The following is a 6,734-nucleotide window of genomic DNA, read 5'->3' as shown; positions in this document are numbered from 1 at the left end:
GCATCAGCTGCAAAGCGTTGATAACCGACTGTGAAAGTCGGGGGGGGGCAACCCCACACCTGAAGTCAAGGTTGGCTACCTGGAGCTTCCCTTCTAATGGAGTGTAGTAGTTTACGTGCATAGATACCCAGTGCTACTATCTCATTAGTTTCAATCAGTAACCAAATGGGCAGTCAATGTCTGGACATAAAATGCGTGTTTTGCTTAAAAACATTACTGACCCTTTAATATAAGGAATTTTAGGGCTTTACTATTTCTTTAAGAAAAAGTACGAGCTGTAAAATGGCAAAAATAATTAACTATTGAAACCCCATGTGGAATGAATAAAGAATGTGTGCGCTATAAATATTGTTTCTACATCAATTATTGATTAAGCCTGTATCCTGTATATGTTTTATCAGTGGAGCTGCAGGGGAGCACAGCTGTCTGTCAAATAACTTGTATCTTAGTACACAGTTAGACTATTGTTATTGTTGCTTTTGTAGTCAGACACGATACAGATTTTTTGTTTCTAGAGCCGTGTGATTTATGTCAACAAATTCTGGCTTTCAGATTGACATCATTAACATTCACATAGTTTAACTTTATTTTACCAGCCTTCAGACAAATACACAGATCTTTCGTTTATAATTTTTATACATAACAATATACATTGAGAGTACAACATAGAAAGGAAAATCTGTCAAGGACTTTGTATTATTATTTTTTTTTAATGCTATAGAGAACACAATACAAAGAAGTTCTAAAATGGATCATGCAGGGACCTGAGAGAAGCACACGAAGAATGACTGCTATATTGAAAAATAGATTTATGTTTACAATTCTAAAAAGCTGCATATTCAGAATGAAACGTCACTGTGAGATGCAATTGAAATGAGGTTTTAAATAAACTGGAAGGTGGAAACCTTTATGTACATCTGAATCTATTCATCCTGTTACAATGAATGTTACGGTAATTTGACGTGCTTGTACTGTGAGTACTATTTTAAAAAAAAGTGATAGAAGGAATATAAAATAATATTCAGATATGGCAAAATACACTCTGCTCCCATATTTCCAAAGTCTCTTAACTGTTTGCAGACTTATGATACCACTTTGCTTTCCATCCCCATGTGTTAGGGTCACGTCACATTGTGACCGTCTATGGACCATTTCTGCCCTGTCCATTTTGAGGTCTCTAAAGGCAACTAGCAAGTGACATCCCCAAACATAAAATGCAAAAGAAAAACAGGTTGTTATTGAAGCAGAGGTGGAATTTGGCAAGGCAGATTGGGGCAGCAATTTAGGCAAATATTTTGTGGTACCCCTAAAAATTGCATTACATTTGTTTATGTGTGGATTATATTCCCCTAGGATGTAGATGCTGAGTGGGTTTTTTCTGAATAGTATACTTTTAACTTCGATATACAACAGGTAACTGCCTGGTTAATCTAGCCCTGGGGTCTCCCACTGTATCCATACGGGAGCCAGGAAGGGGCAGATCTGAGTTGGAGGGGTGATCCTGGTCTCAGAGATTGGGTGAAATGCAGAAGTTTAATAGAGGAGCAGGCTCGGTTGGGGAGATCAAGGATCTTCCTCTAACCGGCTCAAAAACAAGGGAGCGGTGACGGTGACAGAGTAAAGGTAGGAAAATTCAGTGAGAGTGGATTAGTAAGTGTGTGAGAGTGATGGGTGTTATACTGAAGTTTATGCTGAATGTTTGTGAATGAGTGTGTGATAGCATGGATGTGTAAATGGGGGGAGGGGTAGCATGGCATAGGGAGGCTGTAATCACATTCCTATCATGCCCAGGTTCCAGCATGTACGGGCTGCCTGGGCATGATAGGAGTGTGATTGCTCTTAGCAATTATACATATGTATATGTATATATAATATTTTTGTTAATTTTCTTGTCCAATTTTGGTGTGTTAACCACACTTTTATTAAAAGTAAGTAACATGGCAAAATTGGACAGAAAAAACGATAACAATATTAATAAATATATATATATATATATATATATATGATTGCTAACAGCAATCACACTCCTATCATGCCCTGGCAACCAGTACATACTAGAACCTGGGCATGATAGGAGTGTGATTGCTGTTAACAATCATATATATATATATATATATATATATATATTAATATTGTTATTGATTTTTTTGCGCACACCACCTAAGAAAAAGGGAACATTGATTGCCAGCCCTTTGAATCTTATTGCACCTTATGACATGCAAAACTTCCTATACCAACACAAGTGCATCATCCAAAAAAGGAATGCAGTGGGTTAATACATGGGAAGAAGTCACTTTATTTGTGAAATTATAAACCATGAATATGGTTTTAAACAATGAAACAGAACTTTTTGTAGAAACAGAGGCTGATATTTGCATACGATTTCTTATACACACAGTTATTACAGAATTGCATGACAACTATATTTCGTAAAGCACAAGTACATGTAAGTCAATTTTGATTATATTTAACCCCAGCAGACACTTTCTGTGAAGCTGCTAGGAAGGAAGCTGAGAAAGTTTGAGAAGGTAAATAGGTTTATCAACTGGCAGAGTACTAAATAAATCTATTATGTGCTACCTGAGTATTGATTATTGCTTAATTGACAAATTATTGATTAATGACAAGAGTGTCTTTTGGCAGGGCTGTCCTTTGTATAGGGCAAAATGAGCTGTTCGCCCTGGGCGCTGCAATCCAGGTGCCCAGCAAGGTCATGTAACATATGTTATATGAGCCCACGGAAATACAGTGACAGCTGACAGAAGTTAGGGTTGTGCACAAGTTAAGCTGTGTGAGAGAAGGACAGTGAGTCTGTGTGTATACATATATGTATGATATGTGAGTTTGTGAGCTTGTGTGTTAGTGTATGCTGTTGGTATGTGTAAGCTTATGGCGTTACAAGTAAGTGTTATTAGTGTGTAAGTATATGTGGTTAGCATATGTGTGTGAGTATATGCTGTTAGTATGTGTACGCATGTTACAGTATGGTGTTAGAGTATGCATGTCAGTGTATAGTATTAGAATTAGTGTGTGTCAGCATATGGTGCTAAAGTGTCAGATGTGAGCCTAGGATTAGCAGAGCCTGGGGGCAGGAGGAAAGTGATAATGTGTGTTTTTATGTGTAAGCGTATGGTGTTAGAGTGTGTATGTATAGTGTTAGAGGGAGTCTCTTTTAAAGAAACTGAGGTCACAAATCTATAAGGGGGAGCATACTTCACTGCCCCCCTTCCAGTGCACAGTACACCTGAGTACTCCTGGAGGCTGTCCATGATACAAGTGGCACTGCTTTGATATGAGGAGGGAAACCACAAGCATGGAATAAGATGAAAAGCAACTGAGTAATGGTATAGAGGGCTTAGGGAATATTTGCTTTGATTCTATATTAGGTAGCTTCATTTATATTTTGAAGCAGCCAGTCAGTGCCAGGAAAGTGCTCCCATTGAAATCATTGTAATCTCACAAGAGCAGGACCTCCTTCTCCTTTTGTACAAGTTTATTATTGTATGTGATTTCGAAATATTGTACTGTGTTGTAACTGCTTTACGGAATCTGCTGGTGATATATAAATATAATGTGATGTAAAAATAGGTGGCCAGAAACTGTACCTCCAACTAGAAATATACATTAAAGGAATACCTTTTCTCCCCCCCCCCCCATGCAAATAAAAAAAAAAAAAAAGAAAAATATTGTAATTTTGCTCCCTTATAAACTTTGTTAAAAAACTATGCATGTGGGGTTTATTCTACGCAGTGGAGTTTCCTGAACATGAATTAGGGTTTTTATCAGTGGGATCTAATTGCAAATTAAAATTGCAAAAAAAATGTTTCATTTATTTTTTTTTTTTTAAAACATATTATCATACCTGGCAACTTCTCCACTCCAGCTACCCGGAGCTTTCCCTTGCGGGACGCGGCCAGGACTGCCAGTGACGTAGGGGGTGTCCCGGTAAAGTCAGTGGGAAACACCCCCATTTAAAGGAAAAATGGGCGAGAAGCGGGGGGGGTGTGTGTGTGTCAAGACCCCGCAACTTGGAGGATTCGGATCTTGACCCGAAGAACATGAGAAGCGGTGCTTCACCCGGAGAGTTCCCAGGTATGCATATTATTCATAGTGAATGACTATAAAAAAGGTGGAAAATTTGTCCTTGTTTGATGGCTGCGTAGACTTTTTGTTTCTTACGATTTTGATAAATGTTCTCACCCTGGACATATCTGGTAGATTTAAGACCTTTGAGAGCTTCTTTTTCTAAAAAACGTGTAGTACAATGTAATTAGTGCTTATTACATGACTATGTGGTCTGGATGTAGAATTACATAACTGATAAGTATTTTAGCACTTGCTTTGTTTTAACCTATTAATTTAGTAAATTACATGCAAAGTCATCAAGAGAGAGGGAAAAAATGCAAAAGTCTAATAAAATTCTTTTCATGTCGTAGTTTTCACGCAAACATATCATCTGGTCCAGGAGTCAGATTGTATACCAATTGAAATTATGTACAGAATTTGCTTTGCTGAAATAAGATGCATGCAGAAATTTCATTTCACACTTCTGCAAACTCTAATCATTGGTGACGGCAGCTAATTACCGGCTTCAGTAAATTGAGATGAACAATACTATGTTAAACCACCTAAATGTTGGATGCAGAAGATGTTAGAATCTAAAATTACCTCTGTTTAGACAAAGGAATATTTTTTGTTTTATAAAAATGAATAATCTGCTGTATTTATTATTGCTGCTCAGACATATTTACATAAATCTTAACAATGACTGCATACTAATTGTGTTTTTACATGATTCTTTAACCCTTTCGGGATTACTCACTAAACATAAATTGTTGAGCTGAGATAAAAACCTTAATACCGTTGACTGGCTTATGCATTTTGAAGGAGCTACTCTGATAAATTAGTGCAGGAAAGGCATGTTTGCTAATAAAATGATAATATTTACCAACATTCCAAAGATCAATGTCAGAATCTCAATGCACGTATGATGTCACATGCAATTTTGCATGTAATACCGAAGCTGTATTTGCTATTAAAATGATAATATTTACCAACATTCCAAAGATCCATGTCAGACTCTCAATGCACGCATGATGTCACATGCAACTTTGCATGTAATACCGGAGCTGTGATGTCACAGATTATTCTCCAATGGAATTTGTCATCTCCTCTCCTCCTTTTCCAAAATGTACAGTGCCCAGTCTGGTTACTGTACATTCCAAGCTGTCTACAGTCCCAATAAATAGGACGATTGCTAGGACAGCATATAAAAGATTGTCGAGACCAACTGCTGCCAATTATAATTGATGAATAGTTAAATCTGTGAGGTTTCCTGAGTGTCATCATTATAAATTATGCAGGGAGTGAAAACAATTTGGCAAAGTGTTGGCGTCTAAATATCCAACTGGGTTGACTTGCTAATATATGCTAAATAATTACCCCCAAACACAAGATGAAAATGTCCTTTTCATCCGGTGATTGTATTTTGTTCTTCACCGTCTGCTGCGCTAACACTGGGTAACAAAATCTTGATCAATATTATCTCCATAGCTACCACAGCCACTGATAGTAATCAGCCTTTTATTCTATCTCAATCTTTTGTTGATTTACAATACATTATAAAAAGAAAAACATACATCCAGTAACATTTTAATACAATACTTTGCGAAAACAGAGGGCGGAATCCTAATTATTTCTTGAACAATCCCCCAAAAGCTTAGTTAACCCTTTAAATGCTTTAGGAGGGATTATGGTGTTTACTGTCTAGAAATTAAAATTTGTAGACAGGCTTATTGCGTAGGTTTCACAAACAAAAAAACCCCAAACATATAATTTAGCTCCACTCCTTTTAGGGTGACAGCAAAGTCTATATTCTAGCCAATTCTGTTGGATTGTTTGAGGTGTGGAGATCAGTGATTTAATTCCTACAACAGCATATCTACAGAGCTGGGAATTTAAAAGTCTCGCTGGAGTGTCCGGGGGGAAACACAGCTTCTGTGTTGGGTTGCTGGTTTACTATCCTTAATCTCTGGGTGTGGGATTTGGCCATCCCCACTCCCACCCAGGTTCCTTTCTACTCTCCACGTACTCCACCCATATTAAACATTAACTTCTAATGAGGTCTAACCTCCCCCTTAACCCCTTCGTGACAAAGGCTGATTTTACTTTTTGTACCCTTCGTGACAATGGCCGTTTTAACATTTCTGCTCTGCTCGTGTTTAGCTATAATTTTCTTCTTTCCCGTTTACTGAACCCACACGCATTAGATATTGTTTTTTTCAGGACAAGAAGGGCTTTCTTTAGATGACATTGTGTTGATTGTATCATATTATTTACTATTAAAAAAAAGTATAAAATATGGTGAAAAATTTAGAAAAAAATGACTGTTTCTAAATTTTAGTTGAAAAATCTTTTACTCATCTATAAAAGGTAATGAAAAAAGTTGAGAAATACCCAATGTTTTTATGTTTTTTTGCTTTTTTCTACACATTATGGGGCAATAAGTACAGGTAGCGTTTTGCTATTTCAAAGCCATTTTTTCCAAATCTGGTAATTCTTCCCCCCATGTGCCATTTCGGTTATATTTGAAGCCGGCCAATGCAATTTACCCCATCAAGTCATATATTTTTGAAAACTAGACAGCCCAGGGTATTCCAAATGCTAGTATTTTAACCCTTACCAAGCACTAATTCTACCATCAGCCTTTGTCAAACTTGGTAGTATTATTTTTT

This window comes from Sceloporus occidentalis, unplaced genomic scaffold (genome assembly GCF_023333645.1).
Source record: "Sceloporus occidentalis isolate IW3139 unplaced genomic scaffold, rSceOcc1.0.p SCAF_42, whole genome shotgun sequence".
Lineage (NCBI taxonomy): Eukaryota > Metazoa > Chordata > Lepidosauria > Squamata > Phrynosomatidae > Sceloporus > Sceloporus occidentalis.
The sequence above is the reverse complement of the archived record's forward strand: the minus strand, read 5'-3'. Positions refer to the sequence as shown.